Source organism: Passer montanus, unplaced genomic scaffold, assembly GCF_014805655.1.
Source record: "Passer montanus isolate IOZ18808 unplaced genomic scaffold, ASM1480565v1 scaffold14, whole genome shotgun sequence".
NCBI lineage: Eukaryota > Metazoa > Chordata > Aves > Passeriformes > Passeridae > Passer > Passer montanus.
The window spans coordinates 5,248,794-5,273,259 of NW_024360941.1; the positions used below are offsets into that span (position 1 = coordinate 5,248,794).

Sequence of the window (24,466 nt, forward strand, 5' to 3'; positions counted from 1 at the left end):
TTTTATTTGTAAGCTTTCAGCCACAATGAGAATATAGGAGGTGAATGAAGGTGTAGGAACCAGAATCACAGCAAAAATCATTAAATATATTCTAAGAATTTCACCATGCAATTGGGATTATGATTCAAACAGTTTTGAATAAGAAAGACGACCCAAGTGGAATCAGGTTGCCTCTTTCCAAATTCCAAAAATGACAAAAATCCTTAAAAATTCCTAAAAGACAAGTTAGTAAACAAGGCCCAAGTTATAGCATTTATGGATTTACCTTCCATAGATGCCTTCATCACAGTTACCATGAACATAAATGATGCAATCAGAAACTTTTCTCTGGCTTGACAAATGGCAAAAAACAAATGTCATGACCATGACACATAAGTCACTTAACTACAGTTTCATAATAAACAAAAGCAGATATTTCTGCATGAGGTTCCACAGGTTAGCCCTTAGGGAATAGGGAATATAAAGAACTCTACTTAGTGGAATTCTGTGCTGTGTTTGAAAACTTTAATGTGATACAGATTACTATTGACTGATATATAAAATTCAGGTACACATTGCATCTCTCCAAAAAGCAGAATTTCTAGAAATGAATCTACATTTACTAAATGCAGTGTTGGATCCTTGGACCCTGCTAGAAGATTCCAAAGAAAAACTCTTCTCCCTACTTTTCCCGCAGATAAAGAGCACACACGCATGATTATGAAAACTGTCTTATCCTCAAAATATGTAATTGTCACAATAAATATAAGGTAAAGATTCAATAACTTGCAATACTCTTTTAATACATTATTATAAACTACATCCCATTCAGTTTGTTCTATTCTGTTAGATCAGGTGCCTTACATGCCACTCAGCTTTTGTTTCCCATACCCCAAATCAAAAGAGAACATGATGAGATGAAAAGAACCCATCTGGATTACACGAATATGATGCTAACAGGGAAAGGAACCTAATGGAATTATGAAAAAATCATACCCATCCACTTATTAGCATACATAAAACTTGTAAATCAGAATTTTTTGTCACAGAGCATCTCTAGCTCAACAGTTAGCACTGAGGATCAAATGTCAGAGAAGGTTATTTTCATATTCATCCTGTGATCTTTCATATGCAAAGCAGCATCACCCTGTTCCTTATCTCTCAAAACTGCACTCTTCTATGAACATACTTGAAGACTCTGCATTGGTTTTAACCTTAGAATAACAATGACTAAAAGCCATCTGTGACAGCCCAGCACCTTGCCATAGATGCATTTATTTCCCTGCTTGGTATGTTTAGCATCTTTCTCACTTATATGTCACCAAATTGTTTTAAGTTACTCTTCTGATGACACTAACCCTGCTGATTTCAGGTTTCCCCATGTAGACAGAGAAACTAGGATTCTTGTCCTTCCACCCTGTCCTGACATGAAAACAAGAGGACACTGGAACATCAGTGGATTATCTAGAGCCGGATGAATCAGATGTTAATGCTTCCCATGAACCTCAGAAACAAGGAAAACAGATTTCTGTACTTGTTGGTTGGCTTTTTAGATGAATTATGTTAACACATTATTGCCTTCTGCAAAATATTTCAGTGTCTATGCACAGACTACTGCATTTCCATGCATATTTAAAAATCCTTGCTCACACCAACAGCTAGTATTAATCAAGTTTTCCATCTAAAATCAAGAGGGATCAACAATGAAAACTGTCCACAGCGTTGAGCTTAAAGCACTGTAGATTAGAAGCACCAAGTCCAGCTGTAGGCCAGTCACCAAAGACACACCCCAGGAATCAATAGGAGCCAACAGGAGAGCCAATATTGCTCAATAGCTCCATCAATAACTTGCGAGGTGAGACAGAGTGCCCCTTCAGCAAGTTCACAGATAGTGCAAAACCAGAAGCAGTCAATACATCAGAGGGTTGTGCTGCTATTAAAAGGAACCTTGACAGGCTGAGAAAAGAGCAAAAGACATGAAATGCAACCAAGAGGAAGCGGAAAGTCCTGTTCCCCTGGAGGAACACCAGACACCAGTATGGGCTGGGCACCAAATGTCAGGGAAGCAACTTTGCCAAGTGGGACCTGACAGTCCTGGCAGACAAGCTGACCGTGAGCCAGCAGTGTGCCCTCACATCAAAGACAGCTCAGAGCAACTTGACCTCTCCAGGAGGTCAAAACCAGTGCTTCTTTCCCTCTGTTCAGTACTAGTGAGAATCATCTGCAGGGCTCACTCCAGCCTCAAGCTCCCCAGTACAACAGAGCACAGTGAAAGAAGTTCAGTGAAGGGCAACAAAGATAACTAAGGGACAAAATCACCTTTCTTATGAGAAGCTGAGAGAGATAAAGGCACTCAGCATGGTGAAGAAGCCTCAGGGATGGGAGGCATAAAAGAGATTGGCATTTTTAAGTGGTGACCAGTCCCAGGACAGAGGGAACAGGACACAAACTGAAATAGAGGAAATCGTAGTCAAGCATCAGGAAAGCTTTTCTTATTGTCAGATTGGGCAAACATTGGAAAATGTCTCAAAGGTGGATTGTGGAGTCTTCATTCTTGTATAAGCTCAAAATATGACTTCATACAGCCCTGTGGTCCCTTCCAACCTCAACTATTCTGTGAGTCTCTTACAAATGAACATGTCTGGTTTTAAAACAGTGAACCAAGCAAGGATTCTCACCCACAGAGAATTAGAGTGTCTCCACAGCGTTTTGTTGTGATCCATGTTCTTGCATAGAGTCAACTTCATGAGGAACTGAACCACTCTCATTATGTCTGTTGCTTTGAAAGAAATTATTCTCATATTCATCAGCAACATTAGTGCTCAATTATTTGTGAAAAAAAAATCTTAAACTAGGAAAAAGTATTTACAGGAATAAGTATTCAGTGATTTTTTTGTCAATTGCCTTACACTATAATTTTTTCATAATGTGAACACTTGGATTCCATTGTATAGATTTTTCAAAGTACCATCTGATTTTCAAGTCCTCATAGATTTTGCCATTAATAAATCTAAATCCCCACCATCCTCATTCACTATACAAAACAGGCATTGCATATCACTCAAAATGCAAAAAAACTCTCAAAGTTTGAAATTCTCTATGAAGTGAGCTGTATCTCTCATTTTGCATTTTCTACTTATCAGAAAACTGTTTTACAATTTAAATGTTATGTCAACTCATCCATAACCTTCTTTTATTTTCTATTTCAACACTTTGTGAATAGAATATTAATCTATTGTTTAAATTAATATTTAATTGAAGAAAACTCAGTTTTCTCAAATTCATGAACTGAGAGTTTATACTACCTAGTTGTCAAGCGACATCCAGCAAGCTGTCATGAGGCAGAACTGCTACACATACATTCCTTTCCCCAAATGCTGGCTCCTCTTACAGACCTCCATTCCTAACAGAGAAACAGGGAATCATTCAACCTCTCCCTGAAACAATTTTTCCCACCTACATATCCAGCTAGAATTTTTCCTCAATTAAAATCATCACTAGCTTTTTTTTTTTTAATGCCAAGTTCATTTAAACCTAGGTGTCTTCCAGGCTTAGTTAACAGGAGGCTGCTAAGTTGACTCGTTTCCTAAAAATCAAGGAAGGAAGTGAAAGCAGATTTAAGTAAAAGCAGATTTAAATAAAAGCAAATTTAAAAAAAAAAAAAGGAGGATTTCTGAGGCATTACTGAGTTGCAACTTTTTATGAAACTACATCTGCAGAAACTAAAAGGAAGTATAACACAGGATGAAGGATACATAACCAGCGAGAGGGTGCATAAACTTCACTAGGTCACAGAGAATCTGGTACTTGCTTTCTCATGACAATAACATACACTGGGGATGACAGGGAAATAAGACAGGTGTCATAATACAGCCTTTCACTTCTGTACTATGATTTCTGCAAAGAGGAAACAAAATTTGCTATCCCTGATGGTACCATTTGGAAGCAGCATTTAGGTGACTGCCTCTCCCAGTGTGCCTCTTTGCTAAATAAACAAAGTTAACAAGCTAAAGGAAGTACAACCGCAGCTCCTGCGTATCCAAGATGCAATATAATGAAAATGCTGTCCGAAAGTTGGAGCAAAATATTTAAGTTCATGCCTCGGGCAATCCAGTTTCTGGAACAGGAGAAACATTCAAGGCACTGTCTCACCAGCACCAGCCACACTCACTCAACATTTTCAGCCCATAATTTTGTATACTATATTCACAAAATCTCCACTGCATAACTTCTTTTCTCTACTAGGAAGGGTGCAGTATTATGCCTTGACATTAATTAAACCAAACCACAATACTATAATTGGTCTAGAAAAATTGTGCAATGTATTTTTCCAGACAACATGTATACCCTAAATTCCTACAGTGAATGGCTACTGTTCAGAAAAATCTTCATAAAAAAACTGCCACAGGACCAAACCATTTTAGCTGCTATTTTCACCTTTCTCAGGAAAAAAAAATCCAAAAACAAAACAAAAACCAAACCCAGCTCCATTTTGCATATGCACAAAAAAGGTACATCTTCTCAGACTTTTCTCCTAGTAAATGCTCAAGGAATACCAGCATTTTAACCACTGCTACATTGAGGTATTCTACACTTCATAAACTCAAGATACTATTTGGCTACCAAAAACATGAAAATACCATCATCAGTTTGTTTCTAAATATTTTCCAGTAGCTAACTTTTGAAGATTGAGGGAGCTTCACTAGAATTGAAAAAGGGTGTTAATATCTTAAAGGGGAGGGGAAAAAAAAAAGGTAAGCTCTGTAATTTAAACAATGTTTGGCATTTGCTTCTGCTATTTTTACCATAATTCAAAATCCATTCAGCGGATTTACTAGCACTACTACTTTAGTCATCAATTACAGTAAATTCTGATAAATTGATGCAGCACCTTACTCTTGCAAATAAGTTTGAATGAAAAATGAAATCTTGGAGTAAGGAATTTGGTTCTAAAGGGTAACCAGAATGCAGTTTTGCACATAATCATCTTCCCCATCCCCGCACTGCAAGTTTCTGTCTCAGATCAAGCCTGAAATTCCAGCAAGAGTCTGGTTTGTAACAAATTCCAGGTAGTTCTTTTTCTATCTTCCAGAATCTAACCATCTTTAAAAACTGAACTCACAGAAGCCAGACTGCTTCTCCAAAGCCCATCTTGCTGCCTTTTTTAAGCCTTTCTAGAAGCTGAACGAGTTTCTGACTCCCTGCTCCACCCAGCCTAACAAGCCATTCTCCAGGCAAAAATGGGGAGCTGCTGGCTGGCAAGGAGCAGTCACCCCTACATTGCCATGATTTCTTCCAAAAAACATTTCGTAGTATCTGAGGCATGACAGCCCTCTTCTACCATGCTCTATCTGCTTCTGCTGAAAGGGACATAGCTAGAGAGCAGGAAATAAACTGCAAACAAACTGCAGAGAGCAACCATCACACATCTGTGCAGATTCTTAAGTGATCAGGTAGATAACACCTCTACAGATGTGCAAATTTGGAATTATTTGAGGTAAAGTTCATATGAGAAACATTTCTGTAGATTCCTTCATGCTATTAAACAGTGTTTGTTCTCTGCTGCTTACGCATGTTTTTCTGATACACTCTGCCCCATTGAAGCACTAAATGCTGGCTAAAATACATTTAAGGATCCCATTTTTTTGTCATTAATTACTTCAGACATGAAGTTCTGCAACTCAAAGCTCATCATCTCAAAACTCAATCACTGTACTGCACTTAAGTAAATATCCTCAAGATACATCATCAAGCATATTTTCCACGTCATCTGTAGAGGCTGAAAATTGTCCTTCTATTACAGTTCACTTGAAATGGAACCAAATTGAGAAAGAAAATTATCTTCCAGGTCCCTGCTGAGATGTAAAACCTCAGAGAAAAAAACATTAGATCCTTCAGAAACGGAAAACGAATCCACTTTTGCTCACAGTAACCAACTATCTTGGTTTGAACTCTGAAGTCTCTCTCCAACTGTTAGGAGGAAAATCCTTATTTGATCCAAATTCTTTTCATGTAATCAAGAAACAGAATGACAGCACTTAATGATTAAACTGCTTTGAACATGGCAAAGAGTTTAATATAACAACAACTGATATTCTGGTGGGCCCTTCCCAAAAGGGCCTAGTAAGTCTGGTGGGCACCTGCCCCACTACTACCAACAGTCCCTCACAAAAATCACTGCTAAATCAGAAAAGGGAGACCAGAAGATGTAAATCAGGGAAAAGAGTAATAAATACATTCACATTTGACAGCCCCAGGTGGCCTTCTGACAAATTCCTACTGCTCTACTTTCCACTGATTTATTAGTAATTTATATATACATATATATATATAAAATTGAAAACCACTCATAGACAAAACTCGTCATTTACACTAAGGTAAATGATGTCTACAAGAACATACATTTTGTCCCTTCTGCTCTGTACCTACCAGAGTTCTACTGAGTGCCAGGTTTCAGCCCACAGCTTTCGGCAGCCAGTGAGTGGTCTAGCTTAAAGAGAGCTACAAGGCTGTAAAAGAGGCTGGAGGAAAAGAACATAATTACTCCACTCCAAAAGTGAAGTAGAATTGCCTGCCCTGTGGGATAGAGTTACTTGTGCAAAATCAAAGTTTTCTAGTTGTAAAAGCCTCTAGCTCCTGAGCTACCTAGGCTCATCAGAATGTCTCACGGGCATTTAAACTCAACCGTTCCATGTAACCGTAGTGCAAAACAAAAACCCAAGCCTTTTCTATCAAGAACAAGAAAAAGATCCATGCACAAACCTCTTCCGTAAGGAAAGAAAAGGCAATAATTAAACCCCAGACAGATGCTAGCCACCAGGCAGACTAACATCCCCAACTACTACAGTGAGGTGTTCTCAGAACACAACACACCACCCAATTGCCAACGCAGCTGGAAAGGCAAGCACAGAGCTCGAAATCTTGGGAGTCACAAACAGATGGTGAATGAACAATTAACCTACTGAAAAAACAAGTGAAAGAAATAACAAGTCTGGGTAATGTTGAGTCTAACTACTGTTTCTAGCTATTTTCACTACAAATCACTTAATACACAAAGGACAACTAATGACAAATTCATAACACATCTGCAATAAGAAACAAGACAAATCCAAGAACACTAATTGATATAGACAATACTTGGTTTCCTCTTTTAATCAAGGCAACAGACTGACTGACCTGCCATGACAAAACCAAAACCTCTGATGTATGACCTGTTGTACCTTGAGAAACACCTGCCCCCCGAAAAAAATTAAATTTGATACACACTAGCCCAGCAAATAGCTTGGATTTTATGGCACAGTCCAAGAGTTTGTCCTTCTACTGCTTCTATTTGCTGTCAATGACCTCACTTTGTGATGAACAGCCTTCACAGCAGTATTTTTTTTTAATTTCTATTCATTCAGATCCATGTTTTAATTATCACAGAAGCAAGAGATCCAGTATTGCAATTCTTGCTCCTTTGTAAGTTAAAAAATAACGATAGTATCTATAATTGTTTTTTTCACTGCCTGGTTGATGAGATTCATAAACATACTGTATGGGAAGCCAGATTCTCCCAGGACTAGTCTAATTAAGAAGCCATCAGCCATGCTGATCACAGGCACTCTTCAAGAACTTTAAAATCAATAGTTCTCAAAGTAACTGCAAATCTTGTGTGCTGTTTCAGAGAACAGTTATGCTTTTTGGTTTTAATAGACTACTACAACGTTAACAGAAGAGTAGAAGACTTACACAGATTTTTTTTTTAATTGCTTTCTAAAAGCATGGTGGCCTATTACTTTACTCTCATTGCATTTATCAACTAAAGTAAAAAAAAAATTATGCGATGAAATACTCTCAGGTAGGGGATGTAGAGTTTCACTTTACATTTCAGAATAAGAGAAAGTGAGGCTATATGGTTATATGATTCTATGATTTTGTAACAATCATGTCAAAATGGTAGGAGAGCAACCTGCTGAGGTAGCTTGTTGCTTATTATCCAATGAAATACTCTCAGTTAGGGGATGTTTCACTTTACATTTCAGAATAAAAGAAAGTGAGGCTATATGGTTATATGATTCTATGATTTTGTAACAATCATGTCAAAATGGTAGGAGAGCAACCTGCTGAGGTAGCTTGTTGCTTAGGTTTTTAAAGTGCTGAGGGTTGTTTAAAGGTTTATGGTAAAGAGCTAATTCAAAAAAAATCTACTTTCTTGCAATAAATAGATAGTTCATGATACAAAGTTCCTTTAGCCCTACCATTCAGACTTCTACAAAGCACCTAGGCTAGAGGAGACCTCAGCTGTTTTTCAAGTTGTGAAAAAATTTCCCAAAAGACATACAATTATGAAAAAAAATCAAGTTTTGCCAATGAAAAATTCTACTCTTCCACAAATGCTATTCTACCAGTATCCAAAACCATTGCATGTATGTGATTAGCCAAATGATTCAGGGACAGATTATTGCTATTGTCAGTCCACAATTTCCAAATTTTTTTTTTTAACGTTAGTATATTCACAAAGAGAAAATCCTCCTTAAATAGGATACACCCTCCAAAAGCTTTCTATTTCACAATCACAGCTTGAAATGCAAGCAGGGTGAATCCAGCACCAAATAACCAACATGTCCAACATGAGCCCCCAAAAGTCTCCACCAGTAACGATGGTATTTAACTACTGGACCCATATAGTATGTATCTTTTGCTTCTCAGAGTTTCACTAATTAATAAATGAAGCTAAAACTTGGTTCTTTCGTCATCAGAAAAACAGCAAAGTCTCACAAAGCAGCCCAAAGAAACAACCCTATCTTAAAGAAGAAAGAGACATGAGATGATTACAGAAGAAAATTATTATTCCTGTATGATAGCTACAAAGAAACATGGTGTGTTATTCAGGACATAATTATTAGAAATAATAGTCTAAGGTTAGAACAAAGAATAAATGGGATGCCAAGGAAAGCCTTCATATATTGATATTTATTAGGCTATAAAAAAACCTGCTAAAAAGCATGTAGCTGAAACAGCCAGGAATTTACAGTGTAAGAAAGCAGATAAATACAAAAGGTACTTTTACACCATACTCATGAAAGTGCAAATTACAGCTTAATAAGTTTATTTTCCACCTCTGATATCTATTATTCATTCCATCCTTTTTTGCTGAAGTAAATATTTCCTTATGCCATAAAACAATAAATCTGTATTTTAGTCCTCAGTATTCAAAAAGTTATAACACCCATGCCCTGGAAAAATGCAGGAACACTTGTCATACTCAAATGCATACTACTCAGGCAGAATTTTAGCAGTTTAAACAGTCCAATAACAGAATGTGATATCCTTTCGAAAATAAAACTATGTAATTATTATAAAAGTAGTTGTAAAGATTAAAAAAAAAATCGAAGTTCCAGCATTAGTTTTAGCTCTAGAAATTTTTCTTCTGACTGTACAAGTTTCAGGTGCATCAAACAGATATTCCAGAATAGCAGCAGTATATAACTGTACTAGCAGAAAAACATAACTATAATAGGAGGAATTAGTTGTTCATCACTCTACAAGTTTAACCTGTAGAAGTTTCACCATATATCCTTACATCTTTAAGAAATTTTCCCACTCCATAATTATTTGTAAAGCAAGACTTCAGTGTTTTATAACACTTTTGTAAAAACAAGCCTGACTTGCAAGCAATGTCACTGTTCCACACAGAACTTACTGCTGCTTTGCTACATTCCTTATTCCTGGAATTCTCTTAGTCTGCTGGGAATAATATACTCTAGAGCTATAAAGTCAAAATTTGGCCATGCAACTACATGGAATAAAAATGTAAATACAGAAATGTATTTAATATTATGTAGACTGCTGATAAAGTTCTGAAATTTCCCTCTGTCCCACCCGGTTCTTCTTACTCAAACTAGGGTATTTCCATCTGTGGTTATGCCTACACTTGGATTATGTTATTATAATCACTTAATAGCTAAATCTCCTTGTTACCAAAACCACTAATAAAGGATCACATAAAAGCCAAGTATTACTGCTTTCATTTATCAGATAACAAATACTCATAGATCTTACACCTAAATCAGTGTTTCCCTGCCTTATTTTAAAGGTTACTTTTCCCCCATGGAAGACAGCAGAACAATTCTACCATTCAATGCAACATATCAGCACAAAAAGTAGAATTAGCGGTCTAATTCCAAGTGAAATTAATTCAACAGACTTCTTTCTGATTTATTTACTAACCAGCACTTCATAAAACTAATCTACAAATGTAGATGGGAAGAATATTTTTATGTTAAACCTTGTGAGTTCCACCAGGGGGAAAGAAAAAATATGCCAAATAGCTGATTTTGATTATAGTTAAATTTCTACCTACATATGAAAGATGGAAGCTTCCTAGCAAAATATATTATTTGAATTTGCTGTTACTGTAAATACAATCACTTTAAACTGAGGCTAAAGAACAAAAGCTATGAAAAGTACCAGACTTCAAAAAAAGTGTTATATTCCATCACAAAAACCCTATATTGAGAGTCAGTAGCTGACAGCACAATAATAGCATCATATTCTTAGAACTGTGCATTTCTTTTTTAATTTAAATAGGTACAACATAGTACATATAATCCAGGGGAGAGGTGGAGAAAAATCACCATTGATTCTCTATCTGCTCAACAATAAGCAATTGGACCCAGGAGCTGAATACTGCAGATTAGCATTGAAATTCCAGTCAATTATTACTAGCTGTACTACAGCAATCTGAATGGACAATGCTCTGAACAAAGACATGCAGAGTTAACCAGAGCATGGAGGACAACAGATGGCTGAATAAAAAGAGACAGGGATTCCTGTTAATTTCAATTAGTGATGCAATTCACTCTTACCTTTGACACCCTTTGGATATCTGTACTATTCTAGCATGATGTTAAAAACCAACAAACACATAATTACAGTAGAGAAGAGCTCTGGAGATGCCCACAGCGTATACATTTTTTCCCCACCAAAGCACGAGTTCGTGTTCAGAAAAAGGGATAATCAATTGTGATGAAGTAAGGACACACTTGAAGTATTCTGCAATTATGTCCTGTTCCTGTGAAATGCCAGATCTTGTACACCAGCTATAAGAGGCTTTGGAGCTTGATACATTTCTCTCCCAATGGAAGGACAGAAAGGTACTAGGTAGAATGAAGTGTTCCAAGTTGAAAGTCTCAGCTCTCAGCTGTCCTCAGTGAGAGTCCAGAGGAGTAGTCTCTCTTGGACCAAATTTTTGTAAGAAGGAACATTTCAGTGTTCCTGGATCCAAATGTAAGAGCTCAAGGCAGCTTTTTATTAGCAACTCCCTTTGTGGACTGACAGCACTGACCACCAATGATGCACAAAGAAATCAGAGAGGCAATGAGGGAAGGAAATACAATTGTAATGGCAGATACCCATGAGTATCAGGCAAGCATCACACTGGAACACAAAGCAGAGATGAAACTTTCAGCACTACAATAATCATTTCATGGAGAGCTGGTTAGGGAAACCATTAGAGACAGTCCCAGAGTGTGTGCAGGATCTTGTTCAATTTTTTTCTATTGAAAGGCACACTAATAATGCTTTCAGACTCAATACCCCTACAGGAGTTACAGAAGCCAAAAAATCCACCACAGCTGTACATGACTTCCAAAAGGAAAATTACACAGAAATGAGACAGCTCATTAAAAAGAAGGCAGAACTGCTAAAAGAATTAAATCCCAGAGACAATCACATCCCTCACTGAAAGATACCACACTGAAGACAGTGCCAGCAGACATCACTCCTTAAAGAATTAATTAAAAGTAAAAGGAAACTGATGTGGAGAAACAGGCTAAGAGCAGTTTTCAGAAACAACAAAACCTTCATTCATTGAAAACCTAAAATTAATCCCAGATTAAGGCAGAAAGACTCATACAGGCAAATTAAAAAAAAAACCAATAAAAATCAGGTAACGTAAAAAGTCTGAGTAGTAACTCAGGAATGAAAGGTACACACTAAGTACAACCCCATCCAGAGCTAGGCAGAGCTTTTTCTGTTCGAAACATATTGCTTGCTATTTTATCACATTCCTAAATGTTACCTATCAAGACATACAGTAGCTTCTTGTGGGTTTACTCTTGAAAACATTTGTCAGCTAAAATTCAGACAGTACCTTGTTTTGCTGAAACACAATGTGAAAAAAAAAAGAATGGCTGGCAAAGATCTTAGTTCTAAAATGTAATTAAGAAATATGGCTAGCTGTAAAACTGCATTTATGCAGAAGGTAGAAACAGTGACAAACTGTCTCAATGAAATTTTTGTTTGTTTCAAGGAAAATAAAATGCAAAATTGATTGCATTGGTGTATTCTTTCAAAGACTCTTCTGCTTGACAAATGAACATTTACGTTAGCCTCATGTTAGCCAGTTTTCTAGTAATTTTGTCAGGGTCTTGTATTCCTGTTGCAACAAAAACTGGTAAAATTTGACATCTAAGGGCATAATTAAATCACAGCCCTATCTTTCCCTTACAGTCATGTGGATATATACTGTCTCCTGTAGTCAGCTATGGTTTTATTATTTTCATAGTTACAGTTTTCTAATCTGCATTTTTATATAAAAATAACAATGCTGACCTACACAAACTGAGGGTTTACTGAATAAATGCTGTAAATGCATTGGTTATGACAATACTGTGATGTAATGAACTGTGTTCTATTTTTCAATGGCTACATCTGAACTCCTTCTCTCCTATTAGAGATATGCCAGCAAGGACAGTATCTCAAGAAACCCTGACGTAGATGCAATCCAGGTGTTCATAAAATGTCTGTTACAAAAAAGTTGCTGATTTCTAAGTATACAAAGCAGTATGTTTTCCGTGTACTTCCCTCCTTTGGCTCAGGTTTCCCCCAGTGACAGAGTCAAAAACAGTGGAAAAAATAATGAAAAAACAAATGTAAAGCTATTACCACACATACACATAGAAGTATCTCTCATTACCATACTGGTTCTGTGTCTGGATATGAATAACAAAAAGAAATAACTAGCAGAGGAAAAAAATCCAACAAGAAAAAACCAAAAATGACCAACCAACACTCTCAGAATGAGCACTTCATATAAACAAAGAAATTACTTGGGATCCCAGAACAAAAACAAAACAAAGCGAACCAACCAACCAACCAAAAAAAAAAAAAACCCACACCTCAACAAACAAACAAAAATCCACCTCCCCAATATCAAGAGCAGTACTAACACTCAATTCTGTGTATGGGTATATTTAAATAATGTCACAGGTTTTTTCCTCCATGCAGGCATTAGGGCCCAGACAACATATTCTGTGCTCATTCTTCCCTAGAAGTAGAAACATGGTGAAGATTCTTCCAGCTCCACTGCTTCAGCTTGTTCAGGATGAGCTCACTACAAAAATCTCAGTAAAGATTTTCAGACAGTTTTTAAGAAAAGCCTAGCATTACTTTCACTCCCCAGAAGAGCTGTTTCTCTGCCAGCACTGCTCTTTACCAGTCCTTGTGCTCAGCTCCCACAGTAACCCAAAAGAAATACTGTGCATTTACAGGCACATTTGTTTTGTTTCGCTCTAAGAAGTGCCAGAGCAAAACGTTTTTCCAATTATCTCAAACCTTAAATTCATTATATACGCTAACTGCTACAATTTCGGATCAAAAATTTTAAAAAAAAATCAGTACACATGAAAGATGACAAAAAAGATTTAGATCACAGCAAAAAATCCAGCTGATCCAACACAAGAGCCTGAGGCATGAGAGACAGGTCTCATGAGCACTGGTCCTTCAGTGTTCCAAAGGGAACTGGAGAGAGAAAATGGGCAGGGGGCTGGTTATGGTTTAGCATGTAGCTCCTTAACTACCTTTCAATCCATTCGTCATCAAATTTCCATTCATGTCTTAGTGTTCACAAAAGCATAAAACTGGGCGTAACCATACAGGTGAGCTTAATGATGCTGACAAAGTGTGCAAGAAAACTTGGTATATCAAGGAATGAGTTTATGGTTAAAAGCTTTGCTACACACCCCTTATTTTGTCTCTCTCATTTACCAATCAGTATAGTAAAATATTACACAGTGTGTACTCATAGAACCTTCCCAAAAGCTATGTTACAGCTTGAGAGAGGACATTAAGATAAACACCTCACAACACTCTCTGGGGAACAACATGGGAAGATACATGTTGTGTGAGAACAAGCTTATAAATCAATTCTTTCAGAGTAAAAATGGTCTTCACACAGGCAATTTTCATGTCAGGACTTCAGGGAAACCAGGTAAGATGAACACATCCTACACACAGTAGGGTTTTTTTGTTTTAAATAAAGTGCATTAAATAGGAAAAATATGCCATTATTGTAACTGAACAGCTTCAGTACCAAGTTCACAAAACAAGAGTTTGGGAAGGAAAAGGAACTGCAACAACAGAAGTTTATTGATCTCCTCTATGAAACAACTTTGTCAAACTTAGGAAATACATTTAAGTATTATACTTAGGTGGAAGGGTTTACTCTAACTTAAGGTGGATGTAGTAGAACACTTAGTGTATTTTTGTTTATTTCAACCCAAGTCATGTGCCAAGTAGCACTGGCAGCATAAATCCTAGTAGAGCAACATGGTTAGCTACACGTAATCTGAATTTATTCCGTGTGCTTAAATTGACTCTTAAAACCAGTCACTCCATAAACATGTTGCATCCTAAGCTTGGAAAAAATTTCAGAAAAACAAACTGACAGCTTTGCACATATAATAAGCTCATAACGACTTAACTTACATCACTTCATGCAATTCAGTGGAATTCAGAAACACAAACTCCTAACAGCTAATGAAAAGCTTCTCAGCAAAGAGCTGAAATAAAACATAATTAAATGCAAAAAAAAAATCAATTTTAAAGCCTAATTACTAGGTGTCTATCAAAATACATTTCATTTAATTAACTGCACACACTCAAAACTTTCATCTGCTCACTGCTGTGGCACTACAACAAATTATACTCTGCCACTGAATCACTACCATAGAAAAACAAGTAATATGTTTTATAAAGAGGAAAAGTTTGAAGAGACCATTTTTGTTAAACCATCTGATAGCAAGTGAGCTTGCAGAGAAACTTCTGGCCCTGCATCAGAAAAAAAGAACAAATGACAGTATTGCACTGGAAGAAAAGTGTAAATGGTTAATTTACAAACATTAAGGCCACACAGGAACAGAAAATCATAATCAAAGTTTCTGAGGAAGGTAATCATCTGGGTAGTTTACACTAGAATTTCAATCTTTTATAACAAAAGTACTCCAATCAGCTTCTACTCTGAAGGCATCGCCTTTGTCCAGAAAAGATGTCAAACACAGGCTTGTTTCACAACTACTCTGGCAATCAAAAGTTGCACTTCTGGTACACAACTAGCTACTACTTCCCCTCCACTGAGAGCCAAATGCTTCAATGATACCCAACTGAAAAAGTTAATTTCAATAATTACAGTGCAAATACATATTGGTTACTTAATTATCCTACTCCAACCATTATAGAATAGCCTCCAGTATGAAACAGGGCTGAAATGTCGAAGAGCTGTACAGATGACTACTTACTTCCTTGAGTTTTCACAGGTTCAAAATTTCAGCTTGAAAACAAGATTCTTACCTACATAATAACTGCTAAATTTCAGTTCATCTGTGAGTTTTAACATGTTTTAATGGAAGAGAACATGAGTACAAAATGCTAACTCCAGAGTGGTTGACCAAGTTTGGAAAGATTTAACAGACTTCCTATTTCTGAAATGATAAAATAACTTCAACATAATTCTTACCTCACTGTGTTTGCAATGCCAAGAGGGGCAGGAGTGCAGTTTTAAATCTTATACAAATTTAGGCACGTTCCTCAAGAGTGCAGTGAATTGCTTTATGCACCCATGAATCCACACTACTGAATAGGGGCAACCACACCCACTTTTAAAACTACAAGACTGAAGACACTTCATACAACAACTTTGCAGCACAATTTGTCTGGCTTGCAAGAGAACATTTAACTGTCTCCTGAACTTGAGAAGACTAAGTCCATGTTAACACATCCTTCATGTCATAGCAGACTGTTACTCATCAAGCTTCTGGGAATGGTAAGAGTTAAAAAAAAAATTTAAAAAAAAAGGAAATTGAGGCAGAATAGCAAGAACATGGCTATCTAGACTGGTAGAGCATATAGCAGAGAAAACAGGACTTAGGGGTGGGTCTGAAGATTAGTGCACTCTTTGGGACAGACCTCATCAAGGAATACTTTCCCAAGACTGAGTTTGTGTTTCTCTGGAACACAATAAACCATATCAGAACCTATGAATAGGAATCAAGATCTTTAGCTTCTTCCCTACAATAAACATTGTCTTAAGCAGAGCCAGGCTAGTTTTTGAAAAGTTCAATGTCCGGAAAAAGTAACAGCAACTATTCTCCTGTATATTCAGAAGGTGACCTCAACAGATCTCATCAAAGTCACATTGATGTTATTAATGCCAAAATTATCATCCTTTTGCAGGTCTCATAGATCCTTTCCAATCATTGTATAACACTTTACAGATCAGTAAAGGATCTGTGAGACTGTATCCTTAGCAAACCTGCAGATGACACTGAAGCAGAAGAAATGGCTGACAAAGAGCAGAACTTCAACTGAGAGAAAACTCAGCAACCTTGAGGACTGGGCATCATGTACCTCACAAAGTTTTAACACAGACAAGTACTAAATTTTACACCTTCAGGGCTGTAACTGCAGTGTAGAACAGCAGTCAAGGCCCAAGCTCTTACAAGGGACACAGAGAAGAACAGATGAACAACAGCCAGCAGTACACTCTTGTCACTAATGAGGCAAACTGCACCCTGAGCATCATTAAACAGGGCCCAAAGAACAATTTATTGCCATCTTACACTTTGCAGTGATGAGACTGGCATCCTACAGTGCTGGTTTTTGCAGCCTCACAAGAGCAGTGTGGAGAGGGCCAGCAGAGGACTGTCACAACACTCAAGGGACCATGACACATGAGGAGAGGTTGAGGATGCTGGCCTTATTCAGTCTGGTGATTGGCCGGCTAGAGGCACAAGCTGATGGGAAGGGGAACCACAAAGACAAGGAAATTCTCAGTAGTGGCAGACAGTTAAGCAAGGGGAAACAGCCACAAATGGACATTTGAGAGCTTCAGGCCAAACATCAGGGAGCCAACATTTCCCTAGAAAAGTAATGCTGCTCTTGATTTGTTGTCCATGGAGGCTATGGAATCTCCACATCCTTCAAAGTGTCCAAAACCAGAGTCCTGAGAGATCTGACCCAGGTATGGCCACAGCCCTGCTCAGCCCAAAGTTTAGGCTGGATAACCCCTGAAATCCTTCCCAACAGACTTTGATTTCCTGTGATTCAGTAAATGCTTAGTTGAGAACCACTTGCACAGATGCCTCACTCTCAGTTCAGGTTTCTTCCTCCCCACTACCACAGCCTGTATGATCACACTGATGTCTTTTTACCTTGATCCATATTCTCCAAAGAACAAGTGAAATGAAGAAGGAGCCATTAGAATGATTTGAGCACAAGCTAACCATGAACAATATGACCTTAGGAGGAAATCCAGTTTGAAGACATAGTCCTTCCCCTGGGACACATTTTTTCCTGTAAGCACCAGATCTCTCTGGTGTAAATGCAAAACAGATTTCATTTAATGTCACATGCTTTACTGAGTAAATAAAACCACACTAATATGAGCATGTAAGAGGTTGCAACAAATACCTGAACCAATTTTTGACCCCCTCTTTATTTTTACATCAATATTTTCATCCTGTATTTGTTCATTCTTACCTGTCTGAATTTATTAATTTGTCTTTCATTTAGTTTGCAAAGTTTCCAGGCAGAAAACTCTCTGTTCCTGCTTTATTTTTTGTTGTCACTGCTGCTGCTTTGGGTTGATTTCCTATACCTTTCTGTTTTTTGAGGTCTTGACATCATGAAGGCAGATAAGCATCAGAAGAAATTCAATTCAAAACCCCAAAATGAAATGCCTATGACCAAAAAAAAAAAAAATCATATTTGTGTTTAAAAGGCAGGATGTAGACAAAGAAAAATCCTCAGTAAATTGGCTTGCCATTTATGCAGTCTTCAGTGCTTTATTTTAGGCCAAAGGCTGTTCCCTAATATTGAGAATTTATCAAGAAATATGCTCATAGTAAGGCAGTCACATGACAGAGCTGTAGAGAGACATAAAAGCTTGTCTATTCTGCAGGAAGAGCTGTCATTAGATAAGCAAAGAAAAATAGCACAAAGAATTATAACTTTGCTTGTACCAATTTCTTCAGAATCTTTTATAATCCATTACACTGAAAGACATTATTAAGGCTGTAGTTACATCTCCTTGTTTGGGAAAAATGCTTACAGCAGGAAAAACTTGCAAAGCAATGAAGCGATAAATAATTTGACTTACAAAAAGGCAGAGTATCTGAATAGAACAACCTGTATAAATTTAATTAATTTTAAGCTAATAAAAAAATATTGGCAAAAAAAAAAATCTGAGTTTCCTTTTGGCAAAGAAAATCAGAGTTTTGGTTTTTTTTTAAAGAAGAGACTTGATAATTAGGTAAATTACTGAGCAAGAAAATCGCTCCAAAAATCATACTGCCCAAATGCTTCACTACAGCACAAAAGGCACACATTGCACTCCATTATGTGGCTCACCTCTGCTACTCTAAAATTAATTTTAGCTGTCTCAGTAAAGATCTCACTCCTTCTGTCCATTCACTTTGCTATCTGGTAGAAGCAACATTTATTATAGCAAAGAACAGAATGAAGCATTTTTGAGAGAATAAACATTCTATAAGCAGAAAAAGACCAGTAAATGTTAATTGTGAGGTAAGCTGAAAATTACAGACATACTTGTGGATTGTAAAGGGAAGGACAACAACAATACTGAATCCCTACCAAAAGTATTCTCTGGGACTGTATTCTGAAAAGCATATATTAAGAAGAAAGACTTAAAAACAATCAGGAAAGTGATTAAATCTGAATTTAAAATTTAGTCTTTAGAACAAAGAAAACAAAAACTTTTCTGAGAAACAGTAGTTTCTCAGTAGCTTAGCAGTAGCTTCCCTTTTCCTCTGTCACATAATTCATAAAATGCTCACATAAAAAAAAAGACACTTGACAACTGTTCTCCCCTACTGATGATGCCACCATCTACAATGTTACCATCAAAATGTACATTTCTCAAGCGTCCTATCTGATCTCCCACCTCCACAAGGTAATGACAGAGCAGGGTCACAAAGCAGCATTGCCCTCCAGGATGAGCAGAGCTCACCTGCAAGTCTGCTTGAACTACTCCACATAATGAAAAAAAACTCCAAATAAATGAATAGCTTTATCAACAACATTTTGCCCTATGAAGACTAAAGAATACAACATTTCACATAATTTAGTCATTCACCCACCAACTTTAGGACAATGGACAAAACTGCACGAATATCAGCAACAACTGAGGGTGCCAGAGGACCAACAACTAGGGAAAACAATTAACATATAATTTTAAGAATGAATTTGCATAAATCCGATTTAAGTTTTACCCATGCGTAACTCCTGAATTCCCCCCTGCTCCTCATATATAGAAGAAAAAGTAAATTTGTCAGTGGCTTGAATAATCACTGTTTCAATCTCAGTTAATTTTTTTTTTATAATTTGAAATTCCCTGATTATCTTTTAGTAACAGTATTGAGAACAAAGTACTCACAAGTCACACTAAAGATTACATTTTGAGATTTGAAAGACATCTAGTCCAGACTGTATCCCATTGTAATAAAACAAAAAAATTAAAACATGAGGCGACTCTGAATGCATGTGCTTGACCTACGCATACACACTTCTTCATAGCTGTCTACTGAATAACTGTACTCGGAACACAGTAATGCAAAGTAAAAGGCATTTGCAAAAACACAACCGTATTTTTCTTCTGTCAGGAAAGTAATGCATGTTGTTCCTATCCACTTAAAAAAAAAACTAAGCTACATGAAATTTTGAGTGTGTGAATATCTCTTGTGTTCTAATGATGGAACAGATTGGGCATATAAATTAAATTTGATAATTACAAATAGCAGAGAGGTCTTAAAGGATTGCCATCCCTTATTAAGCACATTTCTGGATGGAAAGAAGCTGTCCATTTTGCAGGGGAGCTGTCACTTCACCAAGAGCCACAAGAGATTCAGATCCTGCAGTTCTGGAACAAGAATTTGCTGACCAGCACGAGTCCTTGTGCTTCAAGAAAGAAGAGAAAATCCAAAATGACAGAATCTAGCCGCCCAGGGATTACATGAACTTGGCCAGTAGGTTCAATTAGAAGTTTTTATGAAACTGGAATTGCTGTTATAGCTCAATATTTGCAAAAGTGTTATGAAGTTCCTCCCAGGAAAGGAAGGTTGTTTGATTTAACTACTGTGTATTCACAACTTTAGCACTTAATCTGCTCAGAGACAAGATACCACCCAAGTGCATGAAGCAAAATACAAGATTATGGTAAATAAAACCAGCTGGAATGCTATAACTTAATTAAAAGATCTTCATTTCACTCTTGAATAAACACCTTTGCCATCTTTCTATAAATATTGTATCCCTTGTTTACTTGTCTCATAGTACCAAATACCTTTTGAAAATTCCTTATAATGTTATCCATGATAGTCAGGTTGATGTATGTCTCCCTAAAGTTTTAAAGAAAAAAAAAAATAAACCCCATAAGAGTAATGTTATAATGTTCATACTCCAAAGCATTTTTAAAATAGTAAGTCAAAACATTACTCTACAATCTGTTGCATGATAATAAGAGCAATAAATTACATGCATTACCATAAAAACATAATCCTATCACAATTGTGTTTTATAATGGAGTCCAATTTTCTCCAAATTGAGATGCTCTGCTGACTAAATTGAAGTTTAAATCAGATGACAGATGATTTCTGATACACATGCACAATAAGAGAGTATGCCACCCACTAGCAATTTTCATGTTTGAAACATAAACAGCTTCGTGAATATGAATCAAGAAACATTCTCCACAAAAAAATAGAAAATGTTATTAGAGTGATGATAATGTGCTATTCCTGCTAGCCATGGATTGCCACCTTCTCAGAACTGAGGGCTGATATAATTATATTACACAGAATTTATCAGAAACACTAGAAGCATGACGACTTCTCAACGTTTTAGAAACTGAAGTGGAATATGAAGAAATCTACTGAACTTCCAGCATACGTTTTTATGGGGATAGATGAAACTTGATGTTTTCCTCCTTTTTCCAAAATACATCATTCTGTCAGAAAACTGTGCCAGTCACAGGATCACAGAATGGGTAATGCTGGAGGCAAGCACAGGGCATCACCTGGTCCAGCCTCCCTGCTCAAGCAGGGTCATCCAAGAGCACAAGGCAGAGGATTGCATCCAGACAGTTCTTGAATATCTCCAGTGAGAGAGACTTCACAGCCTCTCTGGACAACCTGTTCCAGTGCTCACTCACCCATACAGAAGCTCTACCTCATGTTCAGGAGGAATTTCCCGAGCATTTCTGCCCGTTGCCTCTTTTCCTATTGCTCAGCACCAGTGAGCAGAGCCTGTTCCATCCTCTTGTCAGCCTCCCTTCAGATACTGACAGACATAAGTTTATAAAATTCTGAAAAACCTTTTAAGGATAGGAATATTGTTGTATATACTCTAAGTAGGAACAGCAATCAAAAAAACTAAACACACACTCTTAAAAATACAAAATATTAGGAAAATATTGAGTCAGATTTGCTAAAAAATTAAATAACCTCAAGTTATTTTTTTAAAGTATCAGTTTCATATGGAAAGGAAATTTACCATTTTAACAAGGTTTTATATGTAGGTTATTCATGGCAGAATGTGACTTTTCCCCAAACCTATTTCTTGTTGGATACCAAATGTCATTGCTATTTACAGGTAAATCAAACTGTAATGCTTGAGTAATGGTCAATATTTAATTTTATTATCCAGCCTTCTAGCTTTTACAGCATTCCATAAACTCGTACAGCTATAAGGATCTTCAGGAAAGTCCCCTCTCACATTAAGACTTCATGGCCCAAAAAATCTGCTTTTGTTCTTTGTTCAGGTCCTGTTTCATCCTGCACACAGCCTGGGAACCACACAGAGATAGAAATTACGGAGAGCGGGTGGTCAGAAACTTTAATTCACAGCCCTGCTGTGAATGCTATGGATGTCAGTTCTCCTAGGACCAAATGACAAATGGAGGCAGTCTCATTAAGGCACACGCTCCAGCAAGAGGATAGTATGGATGTTTTCTCAGGTTTTATACTCTTTGGAGACAGCTGCTCTAAACCTATGCATTGGAAGAGCAGAAACTTCTGTTTTACGGGTTGGAATATTAATTACAGTAGAAAAGTTTAATTCCCTTTATGTGATTATACTCAACACTTTTACCTTCAGCCATCTTAAATAAAAGTACGTCACTAATCCTTACAGAAACTCTACCAAACATCTACTTATTACTGCAAGAAGCTAAACCTCCACTACACATCTCTGATGCCAAATGAACTGAATAAAGGTAGTATGGCAGATGCAATTCAATTCCACATGTGTTAACTCACATAATAACTAATCTTTTGGAAAGACATATTTACAAGCTGGAAGATACCTCTATAAACTAGAATTTTTATATTATACAAATGAAGCCAGCACAAAGGCTTCATATACAGTGTACTTCAATTCAAAATTCAGAACTGCAATAAATGAAGAAAACATGATTTTTTTAAGAAAACAAAACCAGAGGACCTAAATCAGTAACACACCAGTAGTCAATGTCTCCTACTTTCATCTCTTTGGTTAGAATTTAAAATCTGTCCACTTTTGCTAGCTGAGCAATGGAAGCTATGCAGATGTGGAGAATATGCCTAAAATGCCACCATGAAAATCTGCTGCTATGACAAAGTACCCAAATGAACCATTAATGGAGATTCACTTACTTCATGAGCACATTATGATTCAGGGGAATGAAGTCAAGCAATATCTTAAGTAGACTACTGTTGATGTTAAAATAGATCATTTCTTGGGCAGAGTAAGTTCTTTATTAATCTTTTTTGTTTATTTATCAATTTCCAATCTAACAACTTGACAAAACTTAATATTGATTCTACACTGATGAAAACCTTTGACAGTTAGGTAAAATACTCGACATTTAACATTACCATGCAAAAACTAGCCTTTGCTACCTACTTTATCCTATTTTCTTCCTTCAATTCATCCTTTTCTTCAAATATCAGGTCACAGATTTTTTACATATCTTAAGTGCACTTAAGGTGTGTGACACTATGAATGTTAAAACAGAATTAATCATAGCATTACATGTTTTCCATTTAAAATATACCTACTTGCCCATGTTTGGAAGAGCCACTATATTCCAGTTTGCCATGACTTTTTCATCACATGCCAGAATCAGAAACGCCTTTCCTAGTAGTATTCCTGCACACCTGTCAGCCATACCTAAAACACTGTGGTCATCCTACAGTGTGGTCACCCTACTTTGAAGGTACATCATCAATTCCCCAGAAGAAATTAGCACGAGGAATAAACAGTCAAATATTTTGAAGCCCTGCAATTCATTCACAGCACCCTAACCATCCTGAAACCACACTATAGATATTCTATGTCCTGAATTTTCAAAATCATTTTTCTTCAAAGCTTTCGTGCAACAGGAACACAAATCATAGAGTGGGAATTATTACTGCCTTAAGCCCAGATTAGAGGTTCATGCAACAAACAACATTTAGCAAAATTTACTGAGGTTTGAATTGTGCCAACAACGTTGCCACCATACCCAGCACTACCAGGGTATGTTCCACTGTGGTATGCCCTCATTTCTTAATTGCAAAGATTTGTACTGTGTCCTTGGAATTTAAAAAGAACATCTCTGTACTGGGGGGAGAGGGGCTGTGAATGTGTGTAACATACAGCATAGATAAAAGTTGCTGTGCTTAGAGGCATGACAGCAACACTAAATTCAAAATTTTATCTTGTAAATTTTCATTACTAACCAAGATGTCTCTTAATACTTGAGAAACAGGAAAATTTTTCAGACACATTTTGTTTAAGCTCTTGAACAACCCATTATTTTCACTGGCTGGCATTGCTCCTTGAAAAAAGAACACCAAACACACTTTTAAAACATACATTATCTTGAAGATGTTTATCTTGGCAACACAAACACAAGCAGGCTTTAAGTTACTCTGAAAAGTACGACTGTAAAAAGCAAAAACTCACAACAACATTGTTCAATGACTAGAATATTTACTTTCATATAGTGTTTTTCTCTCCAGAGGCTAAAAACTATCAGTTTTGTTAGTCAATGAAATCAAAATACAATCCTATATGCCAAGATAATTTCTTGTGTGTTCTTAATACCTTACCTACAAATGAAATAAAACCGTTATGGACCAGCAATTGAATTCATTTCCTTCAGTGAAAAAACTAAATAATTTGAGCTGAA

The 24,466-nt window shown here is 36.8% G+C and overlaps 1 protein-coding gene across 6 annotated transcripts in view; it reads right to left on the bottom strand.

The window, feature by feature from the left end:
* MARCHF1 (membrane associated ring-CH-type finger 1) overlaps nt 1–24,466 on the bottom strand; it is a 193,965-nt gene that overhangs the window by 157,254 nt on the left and 12,245 nt on the right. For 3 of the 6 annotated variants that reach the window (XM_039700136.1, XM_039700134.1, XM_039700138.1), the window contains exon 2: nt 17,779–17,978. The exons of 1 other annotated variant lie outside the window; for it this stretch is intronic. The gene's annotated coding sequence lies outside the window, so the exon portion shown is untranslated. Of the gene's footprint in view, nt 1–17,778; nt 17,979–24,466 lie in introns of those variants that run through there. 2 more of the 6 variants (XM_039700142.1, XM_039700140.1) reach the window with 2 other exon arrangements.